Source organism: Crinia signifera, chromosome 12 (assembly GCF_055691185.1).
Source record: "Crinia signifera chromosome 12, ASM5569118v1, whole genome shotgun sequence".
Taxonomy (NCBI): Eukaryota; Metazoa; Chordata; class Amphibia; order Anura; family Myobatrachidae; genus Crinia; species Crinia signifera.
The window spans coordinates 59,882,801-59,903,546 of NC_139228.1; the positions used below are offsets into that span (position 1 = coordinate 59,882,801).

Sequence of the window (20,746 nt, forward strand, 5' to 3'; positions counted from 1 at the left end):
GTTAGAGAGATGTGAGTGCAATAATGTTATTGGTGGCATCTTACATCCAGAGTGTAGTCAAATCCAATTCATAGCAGATGAGATAGTGGTAGAGTTCTGTATTTTGGGTACTATACAAAGATTGTGTGCAAAATAGTGGTCATGGGCTTCAAACATTGCTGAAACATCCTTTGTAGGAGTTAGATGTGGTTTATGTTCTTGTATCCTAAATACAAACCTATGTTTGTATTAGAGTGAACACGTTGACACATGTCGACTTGTGTAGATTGAGTGTGCTACTGTGTAAAGTCTATGAAAGCACGTAGTGAATGTGTCTAACTGTTTAGCAAATAGCTACCTTAGCATATATAAGCAGATCTTCAAAAGATTCTTACCTTAAATTAAACAAACCTTTAAATGTCGAGAAGTATAGAAAGATAAGCTTCCAAGGTGTTTGAGTGCTGTGTGTGGCTTGCAGGTAGTGAAATCATGGTTTGGACTTAATAGACTGCAGCATTGCTTATTACATTCAGGTGTATGTGTTTGAGTAGGAATCAGCGTTAATTAGCAAACTCAGGCGCACGCTGGCATGCAGTATCTGTAGGGGTGGTTTGAGCTGGCGGTTGGTGGCCGCCTGTTTTGTGTCCGAAATGAACGGTGCCTTAGTCGATCGTGCGGTAGTAGCACCGCTCATTTTTGGTGCACACCCCCGTGTACGCCCATATTTACGCCCATTTTCCCTCATTATTTCGGCCGCTCCCCTCAACACGCCCCTATGCCGCCCCCAATACCGTACACTCGCGTACAGGTTTTTTCGCACGTAGAGACCCGTCCGTAAGCGTTGGTGAGTGGTCGCGCCTGCGCATTGGCGAATGTACGCATGCGCAGATCATAAAAATCCCGGGACGTACGCGTACGGCCCGGCCGCGCCAACCAGAATAAGGCCCACAGTGTGAATCAATTGTACTACAGGTTGCAGGTGGTATTTTATACAGTGCAGGCCACAGTGTGGGTTGGATACTGTTCAGGTTGGATACAGTATCATTTAAATACACTAATAGTAAACTTACTGAGTCTGGGACAGCAGACCGGAAAGTCCTCAATGGTAAATGTCTCCGTTGGTGTCTTCCTTAGTGCCTTTCATGCCTTTCTTGAGTGGCAGTAGCAGTGCAGCAGCAACCACTTAGTGGACACAGCATCATGGATCTATTGGCTGAGGATCGTGACAAATAGCACTTTCAGCCAATCAGTGGCCAACCCATTGATTTCAATGGAAATTTTGAAACTGACATCCAAATCCAAAAACCACAAGATCTGACAGTAAGAGAAGGATGTTTTACCATGTTTTGGGATCCAAGGCAGATTTTCAGACCCCGGATCACTTCAGATCCTGGAAGTTCTTCTCTATATTCAAGACACTGACTCAAAAGTGAAGAACTATGGAAGTTAGACCAGGCGCATTTTAAGAGAAATGAGGGCACATGCAGGGGGCACCTACCGGCACCATCAAACAGCAAAAGAGTCTACTTCACATGTGGATATCTCTAATGAGCATGTGCAAGTCACCAGGGAAAGATTCCAGGTGGCCATTTTCCCAGTGATTTATGTCTGCTGTGCCGAATGCCACAGGTCAAAGGGGTAAATTGAACTGCTGTATATGGGTGCAGGGCTACAAACATCACTTTTATTTACTGGAATACCTAACTCTTGACACCATTCCTATAATACCAGAAATAGCAATATTCAGTTGGCAAACCTGCTCACATCACCTGAGGCTACACTAAGGACATGCCATAGAGTTCTCTTGTTTATCACAGATGATGCCATTCTTGTTGTTGCTGGTGCTTCGCCAGCTGCCTGTATCTGGTGGCTGGCGTGTACAGTACATTGTCTGGAGACAAGATAATGGTTTACACCTACCCTACTACATACTGTACACTACCATACCCCAGCAACACCCCCCTCCCGAACAGTGATTACATATTGTCTCCTTCTGTCTGCATCCTTTCAGCTTCTGGACAGACATGCTCCTCTGTCAATTGTCAACAATGACGTTCATAAAGCAAAAACAGGGGCAATGAAGGGAGTCACTGGTGCTAGTTTCGTCATGTTAATTTATTTTTAATGAAATACTTTGTTTTTGTTGCATGTGTACTCTTTTTTCGTAATTTTTGATGAAGCTGCTCTACTAGTGAAATGTTTCCTTTATGCAAGGACATCTGCTGGTACTTCTAGTTCTTCAAATGCCATATAAACTGGACATGACAGTTCTAGCTGGGACTTTTTTTGTGCCAGTTATCAATATTAACACTTTCTTTTAAACATATTTATAAACATCAACCACAATGCCAAAGGGTGTAAGGAATATGGCTGGTGCCACCAGCAGAGGACTGGTTGTGAGCCATACTTACCTGGGAACTACAGTCTTGTGTTGACCATCCTAGGGCTGGCTGACTCTATGGTGGGGACTCTGAAGCCACAATTATTCTGCTCTAGCAACACCAGTAGTGTCTAGTGATACAGGTGGAATATTCAGAGGGTCCTCATGCTCATTGTTCCGTTTTTTTTATACCAGGGTAGGAGGAACTTGGTGGGAAACACTACATTTTTTTTTTATTCCGATATCAATATTTAAAAAAACCCTGATAAGATGCCAAGCATCTGTGTGCGGACTTAGGGCCCTGTTCACAGTGCAGGCAGATATTGATACACTATGCATGCGTATGGTCCACAGTACACATGCGTGAGCCCATCCTGAGATAAAGGCCTGCTACTTTTTCTATGTGAAAACCATTCGAAAAACCGGCCAATTACCGGGAGTGCTAAGAAAATTTGACGTGCCTAGGAAAATGCTGGAAAACACTAAGTGTGCCTGAGACTTTATGGGGAGGGTGTGTGACATTGGCTCCAGCCCGGATAGGCCATTTTCCATTGAACCGCTGAGTAAGTCCATAGCTACGAGGCACCTGCGATGACTGGTGCCCAATGTAAAACTCATTCGATGGTGTGCCTGTAACGATGGGTTTTAGACATATTTGCACGACTGCGAATGGATGTGTAGTTGTACACATTCATTCACACAGCTAGCATATTTATTCGCAAGGCAGGATTCCACTCTAGAGTTGTAGTGTCTTAACTGGACGCTGGCTATGCATATTTGCAGCCGTGCAATCAGGTCTGAATAGGACCCTTAGTACACCACAAACCACTGGCAGGTTAGTGATGCAGCATTTAGTGTTTAAGTGAAAACTGAAGGAATTTCGCCACAATATTCCGCGACTTAAAGGTCACCAAGATTACACAACCTAAAAACAGGGTGGGGGAAATGGGAAAAGGCAGTAGTGTTTTGACAATATATACAAAAATATTTATCAATTTAAAGAACAGTTGCCAACCTGTGGAGGTGCTGGAGTGTGGCGATGGGGTCAAGGTCTCAACAGCTGTGTCAATAGGCCCCATCCCCTCAACATTAAATGCCGCAACTCCATCTATATTTGCATAGGGGGTTGAGCTAAAATAATAATAGAATTGCATCATAAGGCCCTACCCCTCCTAACGGACCTTGGAGTTAAGGTACATTTCTCCCCCAATCTACCCCCTTTACAAGGAAGCAGGCAGGATGCAGGAGATGTGCCTACTCTTCTGAAGTTGAGGAGGACTACCGCAAAAATAGGATCCGGGAGAATACTGCAGGTACATGATATAAAAACTATATTTAATCCCCTTCAGTGGTGTGTTTTTTTTAGGTAGCGCTCCCCACTGGGTGGGTTTTTTGCTGAGATGATCGCTGAGCTGATCACTGAGCTCAGCTTCAGCCACTGCCTGTCTCTGGCTGCCCAGTCCCGCCACCTTCCCCCTGGCTGTGTGCAGTGTGGCTTGCTAACTTCACACTGCACACAGCCGGTTTGCTGGGGGTAAGGCCTGGCAGTGGCTGATATAGTGCCCTAAAAAAAAACACAACTGAAGGGGTTAAATATAGTTTTTATATCATTACAAAACAGCACTAAACAGAGCAGACAGTGATAATCCCTTGCCAGTCTGGGCACTGGAGCACAGCAGGAAGATTCTCGGGAGTACCACTGAAGGGGTTAAATATAATAATATCTAAAATAACATTACATCTACATATGTGGAGCATATTCTTGATACACTTATACAGTATACAGCAATATTTGTACTGTGATCATTTTTAGATATTATGTCCTAGTCTTCTTGATAAATGGTCATTGTGAAATATAGCATTCTAACTTTTCTAAACCCTCATCTACTTTCCACAAAGGAAGTCTTTTGAATAATGCATCGCCCGCATCACCTGTAGATTTGCAAGGAGTACCGGTTGATTGAACGTTATACAATGCTCCATTCCACATTTACAATTAAGACGAAGGAAAAAAATATCCGTGGCCCCCACTCTCGGCATCAACACATCTTCTATACATCTTGGAGGCAGATGTAGAATTCAGTTCCAAATGACGGATCCTGCAGGGGATAATCAGGACAACTGCTGATACTAAAACTGAAAAGGAAATTACTAATGCTGGGGAAAGAGTTTTATTAAAGGTTTCTGCCAGAAGCAATGTACAATTCAGACCAAATCTAAGAAACATAATCTGACGTTTGCTAGCAACTAATGTGAATATTTTATTTTTGTAATTTTGCACTATTGGCACTGAATCTTAATCTCTCCGAGCATTAACGTGACAAAAAGCTGCCATGCCACTTCACATTTATCCATGATGAATTGTTTTTGACGAAATTGAAATAAGCCTTCTGTTGTAGTAGATTAATGAATGCATTGTCTGTGATTACAACAAGTGATCCTGAAACACTCCAAAAATTGTAATTTATCAAAGCAACATTATGGGAATTCAGATGTCAGAATAAATCCATAACAAGCGATCAGCCAACTTAAGAAAAACTCTTTTGTGCAGAAAAAGTCAGTTAAAAATATCTAAATACCAAAGGGTATGGGTCACTGGGTCAACCCAATTCAGGCCGACATGCATTGGGTTGACCACTGAAGGTCGACAGGCCTTAGGCTGACACCTGACATAGTTCGACATGGGTAAGGTATACAGGGTCAGAAGGTTGACACAAGCATTAAGTCAACAATGTTGACAGTGAAAAGGTTGACATGCGTTTTTCACTTCTTTTGTCCCGAATGTCAATACAGTCGACATGGACATGGTCTAAGTGTTCTGCATCCCCTTGCTGAGTTTGCCATGCTTCAAGACACAATATTTTATTGTCCTGCCACACAGTAGTGGATGGTAGGACATAGAATACCACCTGTCGGCACATGCCGGATAAAAAAAGTTAAAAACTCATGTCAACCTTTTGACTGTCAACCTTCCAATTGTCGACCTAATGCTGTGTCGAACTCCTAGAGTTCCACCACCTCTACGGAACCACTTTAAGTCCTGTGCATGAAAATTACAGAAGTCTATACTGATGCAACTCTGAAAAATGCAAACATGCATCCTTAAACTTTATTTTGTGGCAACCCATCATCCCTGGAAGTAATGGATATGGGGCAGTGCCACAAGATCACATCCTCATTGGAGAGGCCACATATCCTTATTAGACACACACGGGGCCCTGATATTTTAATCTCAAACATTGCTAGTAATGTACATGGTTATTTGCCAGAGAATGTGTCCAACACTTTAAATAATATGAGCCACAACATTCTCTTCCCATTCAATGTCTTTTGCACCTGCTCTGTGCACCACAACTCAGCTATGCAGAGCAATGATTAGTGGGATTAAGCATTCCAAATAAGTGATCAAACACGACAAAAGGGAAATGCAGGGGGTTCCAGTGGCCTGGAGATCATTCTCCAAGCCCACAACTTAAATCATGACTACAATAGCTATAGTACTGTATATTGTAAAAATATGGATTTACTAGAGATGAGGCCACAATGTGCAGTATAAAATATGGATCTGGACTACTGAAAATGCCAAGCAGGCATTACCAACCTTGGTCATAAAGGCACACTAATAGTCCAGATTTTAGTGATATCTATGCTTGATCACAGGTGACAAAACCTCACTTACAGTATTTTGATTTAACCATGTGTGCAGAATCTTGGTTATCACTAAACTCTGCACTTTTAGTATGCCTTGGGGACTGAGATTGGAAATACCTGATACAGTACCAAGAGATGCAGCAACTTTCCTTACCAAAGCTGGGTACACACTACATGATATGGGGCACCGAGGATGCAGTTGACGATCTCAGCGGTGCCACCAAATGAACTATGTAGCTCTTAAATGTTGAACCATATAGTTAACAATATCGTTCAGTGAAGTCATGAGTCCAAAGACGAACATGCAGTCTTTGATGATATAATCAAATTTCATTGCAAGTTCAGATGAGGGGGGGGGGGGGGGGACCTTTAACAATGCATGGAAGTGTGCATCAGTAACAGTATAGTGGTTACACACTAAGTGATATATACAATAATATTATTAGTGATATCATTATCGTACACAAAAATGCATAGTGTGTACCCATCTTAATTTTGCAGTGTGTAGGGAACTGAGCACTCCATTAGTGCACAAGGACAAACTATAGCTTGCTAAGTGCTAATTATACCCCCTCCATGGATCCTACATGCAAGTTCTATAACCATTATTATATTTATTATTTATTCATTTATTAACAGTTATATACATAGAGCGCACATATTCTGCAGCACTTTACCGAAGAATAGTTGAAAATTCACATCAGTCCCTGCCCCAGTGGATCTTACAATCTATATTCCCTACCACGTGTACATGCACACACAGACATTCTAGGGTTCATTTTGTTGGGAGCCAATTAACCTACCAGTATATTTTTGGATGTGGGAGGTAACCGGTTATGGTTATGGCCATGGTGGGAATCAAACCCATGACCTCAATAATGTGAGGCAGTAATGCTAACCATTACACTATCCATGCTGGTGAGTGTGAAAGGTGAGTCCCTGATCACCCATACATGTGTGTTTAGCTGCATTACAAGGGGAGATACATGTGTATTAGCCTAGGGCACCTGGAACCTTTAATCAGTCCCTGGCAATCACATACCTGAATGGTTAGATGGATAACCTAATACCTGTGCTAAATCACTTGTTGGCAATAGTGTATTTTAGGATTTTTCATTTTATGGATGCTGTCTGGCCTGTGTTATGTACTGTACAGTTGTTTTGTAATACAACTATTACTGTGCATTTCTGGATAATACATTAGATGTTTGCTTCATGTCCCCAATATTTGCATCCACCTTTATTGAGCTCTCTGAGTTTTAATAACCCGGACCAATCCTCTATGCTCAGCTTCGCTGGAAGTTTAATATGAACTCGGAGAAATCTTCATCTTTCCGTCAGCAGACAATTTCATGTTTCCTCAAATAAATCCTGCTGTGCTTTCCCCTGAAGCCATCAGTTCACAAGCTGTAAGTGCGTCAAGTTATACGGTAGGGAAGATACCAACAAAAAAAAAATATGGTTGGAAAAAAACATATTTAATAATGCTACAGATTAAACTTAATTTAAAACTGTGAAATGAAGGCATCCTTCTCATTTAAATGCCAGACAGAATGGAGACATATTGCATCAGCACAAATCAAATCTTAACATGCGTGTTCTGATAATCCATGCAGATATTGTGTGCTAATTAAAAACATTGTCATATTGATATTTCCAGCAATCAATCTCATATAAAACAGACAACGATTAGAATGACAAGACCACTGTATATGATTGGAAGCCAGCTAAGCAGATTTTCGATATGTCTGCCATTAACAGCCACGCAGCACATGCAGCTGTTGCTACTATTATTATTATTATTGTAATATTTTTGCTGATTATTTTTACCACATCATTTTAATACAGGTCAAAGAAGCCTGTATATGTTGATGAAATTCTGATTGCAGTTCGAACAAGATTCCCCAAAGTTTCACAAAGTAGAAACTAAAGGACCCCATACATTATTGCGATTTGGCCCAATTTCACCCGATTATGATGGACCGGACCGATAAATCAGGTTAAGTCGGGCCACATTGCATGTTTTGACATCCGCTCTGACCTGAAGCGCGGTCGCATGTGTATTGGGTCGGGCCGGAGGTTGAACGTGCTGCACATAAGATAAATTGTTGACTTCTCTTGAACACTCCCGGCAGATCCTCAGGAGTCCTTTTAGATGAGATAAATTGTATGCAATTTATTGCATGGTAAAGATGACACATCAAGTGCCAGTTCTGAAAGGAGTCCTTTCAGGGGATTCAGTATTGAATCCCGGCGGTCGGGATCCCGGCGTTCAGAATCCCGACGCCGGAATCCCGACAGCCGAAATGCCGACAAGGGGGGGACGTTGGTCGCCCCCCCCCCCTTGCGGGCTCGCTGCGCTCGCCACGCAGCGGGCCCGGTGCCTCGCTACGCTCGGCACGCTATTTTATTCTCCCTCCAGGGGTGTCGTGGACACCTCAGGAGGGAGAAAGTGTCGGCATTTCGGCGGTCGGGATTCCGGCGTCGGGATTCTGAACGTCGGGATCCCGACCGCCGGGATCTTAACTGCATCCCCTTTCAGGGAGTTGCCTGGGGAAGCTCATGGTAAATTGGGTCAGAATTGCCCTTAAGACAAGTCAGACTAATGTATGGGTGACCTTAAGGCCATTATCCAATGAGCTGCCTTAATTTAGGCACGGGACGTACAGTAGGTGAGGTTAGGTAAGTAAAGATGTAGTTTAGATTAGTTTATAGGATCAACATTTTGGATGAAACATTAGAGGGGTAGGGGTACAGCATTATGTAGCAGCATTATGTGCAGAACTTGGGGGCAAATACACAATATTGAGGAAGAGTGCGGGGATGTAGGACTACAGAATTGGTGGCAGGGTTAGGCGATAAGGATACAGTATTGGCTAAAGTTTTTGGGGCTAAAGATACAGGGTGGTATTTAATCTCGGAAGCTATTTCTGCTGATGGAAATAGCAGCACTCAATGCTGCCGTTACCAAACAGCATTGAAGGCAGTTTTCGACAAAACAGATCTGCCTTTAAAAAAAGGTGAATCCCTTTTTCACAAATGGCCGCCGGTTGTCAAATTCACGGCTGTTTTTCGACAATCTGCTGCCGTTTATTGCTTACTTGCGGAATTTCAGACATTGAATACCGACTGTCGAGTTACTGTCGGAAGGGATGAAAAATTGCCGGGATTCTGACTGTCGGGGCATTCTGATAGTTGGAATCTCGGATTGAATACGTCCCATGGTATTGGTTGTATGGTTGGAGTGATAAGGACACAACAAAACTTTAAAGATTGCTCCGTGTTAACATTAGAGCACTCTTAGCAAATGCAATTTCAATTCTAAAATAAAGTACACAAAAGTATTTCTGCAAAGCTTCATTCAAAAAAGTTTATAAAAAATAATCTAATCTGTTTCTTAATTAACATGTTCTACATTTCACCAGACAGGAACTGTATGATTTAAAAATGATTTTTAATTAAAATAAAGTGCTGATAACATTTTTGATGAGGTAAATATAGTAAATGATCGATTTACATAAAAAATATTTGCAAAACTTCTTGATAATGTACAGTATTTAATCACTTATAATGATCATGTCCCCACAAAATATTTAAGATAATGTGTAAACAATTTTACCTTTCTAATTCAAGATTTTGTTGTTTAATAAGGTAGCATATTCACACTTTCACCAGTTTTGTGCAATCTCGACAGAGTAACTTTTAGATGAAAAATCACGGGCAGAAAAATTTCCTCCAAAATCTGCATTGAAATTTCATGGTAAAACTGACAGACGCGTTTTGGCACAAACTAGTGAATTCCTCTGAGTTATACAGTAATTTGTATCTTTCCATTTATAAGTCGAAGCTGAGGAGTCCTTGTTTGTGCAGTGATAATCTCCACCAAACACTCTGCAATCTTCTTGTCACTGAGGGCTGTTGTGGTTCATCCAAATGTCAGCAGTTCTTATTAATGTATGTACTGTACAGAAGACCAAAACAAAAACAAAAACGACATTACAACACAAATACTTCACTTTTTTAATAAATGCAAATAAATAAATACAATACAGACGAATTCTACTGATCCAAACTATCCCCAAACATATGGCATTTAGCAGTTATATTATTATTATTATTATTATTATTATTATTATTATTATATTACTGTACCAGTTATTTTTTATTTTTTATTTATTTATTGTGCACACATATTCTGCAGTGCTTTACAAATCATTTTTGGCCATTCACATCAGCCACACCCTTCCCCAACAGAGCTTACAATCTATTGGGAGGATTCAAGTTGGCTTGGTAAGGAGCATAAATTTGCTGCTTGCTGAGCGCAAAACGATGCCCGCCACCTGTGCTGTGCAAAGGCCCGCAGTGCATGCAAATGGATGTGTTCGCTGACACATCCATTCAGATGCGGCCATACCGGCAAAAAATCCTTCGATGGTCTATGACCATCGACGGATTTTTTGCATGCTTGCAGATAAAAGTCAGTATGGCACGGAGGTGGCTGAGCAGGGGAAGAGCGCTGACATCCTGTGATGTCAAACACCCACCCCATGCCGGTTTCGGCATGCCTGCGCTCACATGGGGTCACATAGCATTCTTCTGGGTGCACCCACTGCATTTGTGGGCACACCCACGACGTCCCCATTCTCCGGCCCCCTGTCTGCCCCCGGACTGTGATAGTCACTGAAGGCATTCGCACTGCGGCCGTGCACATTTGTATGTGTAGAGCTGCACCTTCGGTCCCCGACCCGAATCCAGCTCTTTAACTGAATCAGGCCCTACTGTGTATTCCCTACGACATATACCCACACAGACACATTCACACTAGGGTTAAGGAAACAGGAGTAGCTGGAGGAAGCCCACGCAAGCACAGGGAGACTATACAAACTCCACACAGTTCCATGGTGGAAATGGAACCCATGACATCAGTGCTGTGAGACAGAAATGCTAAACATTACACCCTTCGTACTGCCCATCATTTTGCATAACTGATTATCATAGTTCTAGAAACATCATGTCTGTCACCTTGTACGACATTATATACATATTGTTTTATGATTAACTTTCCCCTATAACGCTTGTATTCAAGCTTTCTTCTGCTTTAAAACACACGACACAAATAGCTTGAAATTCTCATTCTTTTCCTAATAGTCCTTTAGAAAATATAAAGGTAAAAGACGAATGAAAAGAGGGTGAAGAAACAAAGCACAAGACACAAAGTACAATCACAAAGAATGCCCGAGCTTGTTTCACTCTTCTAAAGTGTCTCTCGTATTCATTATTCTTCCAGCTAGTTAATGTCAACAGGCTCCGACTCCACAGGGATAAAGACAGGCGGGGTTTGTGGAATGAATCAAATAAAGCATTCAGTGCCAGGTCTGTCTCGTATATCTCCCGAACTCTCTATATACACAATAAACTATTTTGTTCTGTGCTTTTTGTACTGAGAGAATAACCAAGGAAATATGTTACATTCAATGGACAGTGTCATATTTACTGTTGTAACGTAAGGCTAGATGACGGCTGGACATTAAGAACAGGGAATGCCTCTGACTGAGTTATAGTGTTTAAAATAGTAAGATTGAAGTGTCTGAGGTTCTGTAGTAAGACTGAAGGATCTTGTCCTGTTTCCTCTCCAATAAGGGAATGTAACAATGGTGTTTCTTTAGTGCAGGCATTCCCAACCACGGTCCTCAAGGCACACCAACAGTGCAGGTTTTAGCGATATCCAGGCTTCAGCGCAGATGGTTTAATCAGAATCCCTCAGATACTAATTAAGTCACCTGTGCTCAAGCCTGGATATCTACTAAACCTGCACTGTTGGTGTGCCTTGAGGAACGTGGTTGGGAATGCCTGCTTTAGTGGGTTTTTCTTAAATTCTGTAGAGTGTTACTGAATTGCAACATCGGTTACAAAATACAAGTCTGTTTTATTATTTTTAACATTTTTTATTATTATATGTTTTGTAATGGCAAGAAAGGATACCTAATAAATAGGGATAGTATGAAGGTCAATGTACATTACACTTAAGGCCCAAACACACTGGGTGATTTTGAGCTCAAAGCCGCCCAGTGTGTATGGCCCGGCGATGAGCGGTGATGCGTGCTCCCGCATCAACGCCAGGCAAGCCGTTCATCTGCTGGTATTACCAGCAGATGAGCAGCTTTGTGGATGGCTTTGCATAGAGCTGACAGTGATGAGCAGGGGGAAAGCCCCTCAGTGTGTATGCACTGAGGGGCTTCCCCCCCCGCAATGACCGCAGTCATCGTTGTTCATACACGCTGAACAAAATCCCAGCCCAGTGTGTATGTTGTATGGACCTTAAAAGTTCACAGAGCTTAGTTCTTCAGGGTCAGAAGGACGACACAAGTATTAGGTTGACAATGGGAATGTGAACAGTCAAAAGGTCGACATGGGTTTTTCAAGTTTTTTTTCAAAAACAGGCGGTATTTCATATCATACAATCCAGTATGGCGTGGAGGGAGAATATAATAGTGTGCCGAGTTCAGTGAGCCATGCGAGGGGATGCGGTACACTGATACGGTGTCCATGCCGACTTACATTGACATTCCATTGACTTTTGACTGCCAACTTTCCCATTGTCAACCTAATGCTTGTGTTGATCTTCCGACCCTGTTGACCTTAGGCTTGTTGACCTACAGTATATCAGGTGTTGACCTAAGGCCTGTCAATGTTTAGTGGTCAACCTATGGTATATTGACCTTCATACTATCGACCCTATGACCCATTAAATAAGAGATATACTGTATATGCGATCCCGGCAGTCTGGATGATGACGGTTTAAATACCAACTCTGGCATCTCGATAATCCTGACAGGGGCTCTGTAAGGGATCGAACCCTCTCACCCTATCCCAATAAGACCATGAATGTTGTACAGGTATTAGCGACACACATGGTATGGGAAGGACAAAGGGCACTCAGTAGATGCCAGACCTCAAAGAGAAGGGAAGTGGGTTCAGTACCTACAGTCAAAATCCGGATGGTCAAAATACAGAAAAGATCAAAATACTAATAATTAAAATGTCGACAAGGTCAAAATGCTGACATTTAGAATGTTGACAGGTTAAAAAGTAGACATGATTTTTAATTTTTTGGGCATCTATGTCGACACAGGTACACACGGACACCGTATAAGTGTGTTACGTCCCCTCGCATATTATATCCCCCCTCCACGTCCACTTGGATGGTAAAGTACGAACAAGTCAGTTTCAAAGAGAAAGTCGTGAAAAACTCAAGGTGACTTTTTAACCTGTCAACATTTGTATTTTTATATTTTGAACGAATGCAGTTAGGACAGATGTAATACATGCAGAGACAGATTTGGGTGGGGTGTGTTCAAACTGGAATCTAAATTGCAGTGTAAAAATAAAGCAGCCAGTATTTACACGGCACAGAAACAAAAATCGAACTCTCTGCACATGTTACATCTGCCCCACCTGCAGTGCAGTATGGTTTTACCCATCAGAGAAAGATTTTGCATTTTCGATCAACTCTGAGGTCTGAACCGGGCCCTTAGTTGGCAGTCGGACTGGAGTACACATTAAAATACACAAATTCCGTCTACTTTATTTATGTGTTTTGTGAGTTCTGATTATTACACATACATTCCCCAGAACAATCTTTATGGCCTCACTCCTAATTGAATAAAGACTACTGAAACACAGTAAAAAAATATCAATATATGAAATTTGCCGGTTGGCAGATTCTCTAGAAAATCCAAGTGCTGGAAACAGTAAAAACAATTGTTCATGACATTCTTCAAACAATTTTTTGACTGACAATAATCCAATAGAGAACTTCATAGATATAGATAGATTCCAATGTAACCATGGAGATTGTTTTTATGAGCGCCTCTTAAACAATGGGCATAAACATCATCAGAAGAGATGGGTTTTACATCCCGATGCTATGTAAATGTACCCCTATGTTTGTTTGTGTTACAGTTATTCCCAAAAATAATTAAGCTATTCATTATATATTCATGTATCTGAAACTTAAGAGTGATATTTCTCCAACCATTTCTGAAACTGTAAAACTAGAGAATGTCAGTTTAAATAAATAAATTGCTGCATTTTAAAGTAATGTGACCAAAGGCAAATTAATAACATTTTGGGGTAATTATGGCTTTGTATCTAACTAACAGATAACATTGTGGACCTGTTTATGACACACAGTAATATTGCACATATAAAGTGGACGTTATCTAACACAAAAATGTGACTGAGTCTGTTTAAGAGATCTGTGCAGATTTCCAAAATAGTTTGGTCTTGCCACAAACACAATTTATGTAGCAAAGGGGCAGTGACAACACAATGGGGGTTGATTTGGGGATGACAACCGAGCATTTTGGGGAGTGATCCGGCCATATGCACTGCCTCAGGGGGAGGTTGGTGGCAATGCGTGATATCACACACAGCTGCAGCGACCTGAAACATGGCTGACCTGCGTCTGACTCCACAGCTAAGCTGCGAAGCCAGGGAGTAGCTGGTTATTTGCGAGCGCTTCACTGTAAAGCGAAGAGCTTGCACTTTAGTGATGTGCCCGCATCTTGATAAGAAAAATCTGTCCAGAAACTGTGTAATGATGTAATGGTTAGCATTACTGCCTCATAGCACTGAGGTCACGGGATCGATTCCCACCATGGCCCTAACTGTGCAGAGTTTGTATATTCTCCCTGTACTTGCGTGGGTTTACTCCGGGTACTCCGGTTTCCTCCCACAATCCAAAATTATACTGGTAGGCTAATTGGCTAACAACAAAATAAAATGAAGCATTGTTCAAATAGGATTTATGTCTGTGCATGTGGTAGGGAAAATAGAGTGCAAGCTCCACTGGGATAGGGACTAGAGTGTAGACCGCAAAAGATGACGGTTGTGTAGACTAGTGGTTCTCAACCTCTGTCCTCAAGTACCCCCAACAGTGCACATTTTCCCGGTCACCTGGCAAGTGCACAGGTACACTCATTATTCACTGACACATTTTACAAGATTTACAGGTGGAGCTAATTGTTTCATTTGTAATTCTGTGTTGAGACCTGGAAAACGTGCACTGTTGGGGGTACTTGAAGACTAAGGGCAAGATTCTCTAAGCTTCAAAAGTGATAAAATGGAGAGTGATAAACAGCCAGCCCTACTTGCCATGTCACAGACTTTGTTTGAAAAATGTCAGGCAGGAGCTGATTGGCTGGCTGTTTATCACTCTCTATTTTATCACTTTTGAAGCTTAGAGAATCTGTCCCTAAGGTTGAGAACCACTGTAGCCCACAAAAGACAATATCCTCAGTCATTGCACTAACTAGAACGCAACAAAATGCATATGCTCAAACAACTTTTCCAATTGTCCTAAACCAAATACACATGACCATCTCTGGGGTGAAGACCAAATAGAGACAGGCACGTCCTGACCAAATGTTATGAATAAAATACAAATATGACTACATCAAACTGAACTGCAAGTAAGGGAAAGAATGTTAATCAATGCAATGCCATATTCTTAATAGTAGAGGTAGAACAGCAAAATAAATAGTAGACTTGAATAGAAACAGCTTTAATGAACAGTATATAATAAAATAGTCCTTAACAAACAAGTTGTTTATTCCAAAGAGCCAAAGATGCACAATAGGCCATAACAAAAACAAAAAGAGGTATGGACCCAAACAAGATGAGTATCGAAATGAAAGATGATGTTAGTTTTTAATTGCGTTAGTTAAAGTAATCAATTAATGTCCATTGGAAAGGGGAATTGTAGCATAACGAAATGGCAATCTATTTACTGATGTGACAGAACCTAAAGGGCCTCGAGAGACAGGTGATATATACACAATAATCTCATTCCGTTGTGTACGAAGTTGTCAAGAACAAATGATGTGCCTAGAGGTACTTATGAGTTACTACTGGACAAGTGGAACAAGGTGCCCATGTCAACATACAGTAGGTAAGGTTGTGTTTGTGTATGTGTGCATTTATGTTTATTAAAGTTATACTGTCATGGTGTGTTTGTGTTGTTGTTTTTTTTTATATACTGTATATATATATATATATATATATATATATATATATATATATATATATATATACACCGTGGCCCTTGGAAACTGTGAAAGGGGGACCCCTTTATTGGGGGTGGGGAATTTCCCACTCCCTCTGGGATCATGGTAAGCTGACTAGTTTAGGAGTAATGGCACAGCAGCAGGGACCTATTTAAAAGTGTCCCCCGGTTGTGGTATTATGTTACTGACTAGTGGAGCCTTGTGCTGGTTTTAAAAATATGGGGGACCCCTTCCTGTTTTGTCACTCATATTTTTTTAATTCAGACCAGTCCAAGAACCTAGTGCTGATTCTTTAAATACTGAAAACTCCTACTCAAAATTTTCCCTATAATTTTGGAACCAGCAATGGCTCAAAGAGCCCTGAGATGGTGGTGCTTAGGAGGGGGATCCCACACAATTTTTTCAAATTCTTTCTTTTACTTTTAGACATAGAAGGATTGAATCCATGTGAAGTTTCAGTGTTGGCCATGTTTGGCTGCCCGGTAAAATCAGCAGTCAAATACGAATGACTTCACTATTGGAAAATTCTAATCTAATTCTAAGCAAGCTGCATTCTCGGACACAAAAAAGATCGGATCCAGTTCATAAACAGTAAAGTAATATTGGTACTTGTTTCCTAGCACGGCCACACCGATTAAGATCGGGGTGGTCGTGCTGAAAAAAATCGGGTCGATCGCATCGCATGCGATTTGGTCGCATGCGATGCGACCGACCGATTTTTGACCCGATTTTTTTCATTGAATCCAATGTAAATTGGGTCCCTGGGACCCAATTTTACATTGTATTCAATGAAAAAAATTCCCAACCCCCCCAAATTGAAGCGCGTAAACAGCAGCCCACGATAGACGCATACCCGAAGCGTGGCGAGCGCAGCGAGCCCGCGAGGGGCGGCGGTACGCGTCCTCCGACCTTTTCATGCCCTACTATCCACTAGGGCGTGGAGTGAGAATAGAATAGTGTGGCGAGCGCAGCGAGCCACCGAGCCCGAAGCGTGGCGAGCGCACGCGGATACCTTCACAGGTAAACGCGTCCCTTCGCGGGCTTCACAGGTGTCCGCGTCGCCACGGACACCTGTGAAGCCCGCAAGGGGACGCGTATAACTGTGAAGGTATCCGCGTCCCCTCGCGGGGCTCGCTGCGCTCGCCAAGCTTCGGGCTCGGTGGCTCGCTGCGCTCGCCACACTATTCTATTCTCACTCCACGCCCTAGTGGATAGTAGGGCATGAAAAGGTCGGAGGACGCGTACCGCCGCCCCTCGCGGGCTCGCTGCGCTCGCCACGCTTCGGGTTGGCGTCTATCGTGGGGCGACGACGGGGACATCTATAATGTGAAATGGGTCATATGGACCCATTTCACATTTTTTGACATTTTTACACCATTTCAATGTTAAAAATTTTTTTAACATTGAATCCTATGCAAAAATCGGGGGCATCGCGTCGCATCGCGTCGGGACCAATGTTAATGGTCCCGACCGACGCGATGCCCCCGATATTTTACCTTTCCCGACAAGATTTCAATGTTAAAATATTTTTTAACATTGAAGTCTATGGAAATATCGGGGGCATCGCGTCGGTCGCGTCGGGACCAATGTTAATGGTCCCGACCGACGCGATGCCCCCGATATTTTATCCTAGCCGGCAAAATGGACCTGATTTCAAAAGAAATCGGGTCCATCGTGGGTAATCGTGTCCCTTAAGTAAGGGACACGATTACTCACGATTGTGGCCGTGCTAGGAAACAAGTACCGTAATATTGATAACTACTGTATGACCCTATTGGTCTGATTTATCAGCTAGTGAGCTTACAATATTAAAGATTTTGGTAAAATTCCATTGTCGGTTTTCTAATCAACAATTAACTAAACATGGCAAAATAAGGTGGTCTTTAGGTGGATTTTCAAAGTTGTTGCCTTAAATAAAATGGTCAATTTGTAAATTGATGGAAAATGTGTAAAAATGTATAATTAAGAAAAATTGTTACTTGATACATCAGATGCTATAAGTTTGATCAAGACTGAGCAAAATCTTACTTCCTTTTTATTTTACAGTTAAGAAGGTGGAAAGGCACAAAAACGTCAAGTTTCTGGATGAAAAGAAAAAAACAGTCTACAGTAATGGAATCGCTGTAGTAGATTCTATTTTTTATTAATATAGATTGCTGGGTGATTTCAAAGAACACCTGTTACTGCTTTTGAAGTATTGTGATTAAAGTATTTCTTGACTAGAACATTATTTATAAGGGAACTTTTAATATACTGTACTGTACAGTAGCCAATTTCCCTGCACTCTCTAAACAGTTTCTCTAACAGTCGAAACACTAAGGGGGTTATTCTGGTTGATGGAATCCACCGAACCCCACCCGGCGATTGTCCGCCCACTGCCCCCACCCCCTGTACTGCAGGCTCGCCCACAAAGGCTGCAAATGGATGTTTAGCGTAAACTTATGTTCATATTCTGTGGGTAACCTGTGGGTAACCTCCCAAAATTTCGATGGTCGCCAACCATCGAAAGATGTGGAAGGTACACGCATATAAAAGTGACTTTCAAGTCACTTCCATATGCGTGCATGCTGGGAAGGATCCGGTGATGTCAGCTGCCAGACCCCCAATTCGCCATGCCTGCTCACACAAAAAGGCTGCATATGCACATAAACTCTTGTGCGCATGTGCAGTCATTAAAAATCGCTCCCCTGTACAAACAGGGAGCGAATCAATTAGAATAACCTCCATTGTCTATAGTTGCCGTACTGCCTAATTTTTTCACCCTTCCTGCTTGATCCATTTAAGTCTGGCTTCTGTCCTCTACACACCACAGAAATTGCCCCCACAAAAGTCTGCAATGACCTCCATGCTAGTTCCTGAATTTGCCAACGATTTTTATTAAACTCTGTACATTTAAAATTTACCCCATCTCCACTACAACATGGTCTTCCCAAGGTGCATATTGAGGCCCATTCACACCCACTCATAGCATCAGGGCTGCCAATAGGGGGGTGCTGTGGGTACAGCTGTCCCAGGACCCAGCCTCTGGAAGGGCCTGGACAGCTTATTTTGCCCACCGCAACTCCCCGACTGCCTCCGCTGAACAAAGCAGGTCCCGGAACGCAGGCTTATTCAACCCAGGACGCCGGCGCCCAATTAAAATTCTGCACCAGCTTTTGAGCCAATCAGAGCGGCTGCAGGTACGCAAGCTCAGATTGGCTCACCAGCCGGTGCTGCATTTTAATTGATCTCCGGCATCCTGACTTGCAGAAGTCTGCGCTCCGGGACCTCCTGGCTGCAGTTCAGCGGAAGAGGAGATGGGGGAGCAGGATCAGGGTTACAGTAAGTCAAGTGAGGAGGGAGGGCCCTTGTCCCGGACTGGAAATGAGTCCCGGGCCCCAAAATTCCTGATGGCAGCCCTGCATAGCATGCCAAATTCAGCTTCTTTCTCGATGTTTGGGGTTTGCGAATGTGTGTTTATGCGCATGTGCAAACCCAGGGAACAAATGTCTTCGGCGATCTTCGGGCGGCACTCACCTGTTTCTAGGCTGTGAGTTTATGCCACTTTGCGAACAAGTCTGAATTCTAATTTTAATTCCCTTGGTTGGTTTTATTGCATATTTTGTTCTTTTGCATATTTTTTATTTGCTCCTATCTCTGAATCAGATCCGTATTCTACTTGCATATCGTACGTCTGGCAATAATAACTATGTCTTTTCTTAAGTGCGAATGAAACACGTAGCTTTGGTCTGGAACATGTAATTGTAATTAATATAAGTGATAAGAGTAGTTTTTGCCATTTGTTTTGGTGTTCTTTCTTTATCTGTGTCAAGATGTTTTTATTTGATCTTGTGCCTTCGGAAATGGTCTTGTTTAAAGAAAGTGAAGTGCTGCCGATAGTACGCTTCTTTCAAGTGATTAATATAATTGTTCCATGGTTCACATATCTCAGGACTCATTAGTGATCGCAGTCGAAAAAAAAAAGTTGTGTTAGTAAAAGAAAATCTAATGAATGTAAAAAGATCAGAGGGAACGGTGATTTAGAATATACAATAATAAGGTATATGAAAAAAAAATACAACCGCCGGCTGAAATTAACCGGTTACGCTACTCGGCTACATTGTCAACAACACAAAAAAAAATTCTGATTTGTATTCTGCTGTCATAATGACTCGCACAAAATATACTGTTGTTTGGGTTTTATTTACTGTATGTGTACACAATGCGTGAACTGCAATATTGTGCTGCTATGAATGCCAATACTGATTTTAGTACAGAAGCTGTTTAAACATGCCAGGCTCCTTTTGGAATCCCTACCAAAAATGTTGAACTCCTGCAAGGGATTTTCTCCGCTGTGCCAGCAGCCCAAGTACTGTCGGCAATGCGTTATTGTAAAATGCAAGTGAACACCTAGGGGGTTTGGGTCATGAGGTCAACAGTGTCTAGGTTAGTCATTAAATCGACCACTAGGAGTCGACATGGTCAAAGGGTCAAAAGGTCAACATGAAAATGGTTTACATAGGACATTTTCTACATGAGTTTTTTCATGTTTTTAGTATACCACATCACTTCTCATGTCTCACTGTGCCCACCATGCTTCGGGCATGGTGCATTGCTGCCTGTAACAAACTATTTTATTCTCCATCTACGCACATTGGGAGAGTAAAGTATTAACAAGTCGGTTTAAAAA

The 20,746-nt window shown here is 42.1% G+C and overlaps 1 long non-coding RNA gene across 2 annotated transcripts in view; it reads right to left on the bottom strand.

Annotated features, from left to right (window-relative positions):
- Nucleotides 1–9,447: 9,447 nt before the first annotated feature.
- The window catches only part of LOC146050271 (uncharacterized), a 45,836-nt gene continuing 34,537 nt past the window's right edge, over nucleotides 9,448–20,746 (bottom strand). For both annotated transcript variants that reach the window (XR_014466287.1, XR_014466286.1), the window contains exon 3: nucleotides 9,448–9,971. This is a non-coding gene — a long non-coding RNA (uncharacterized LOC146050271). The remainder of the gene's footprint in view (nucleotides 9,972–20,746) is intronic.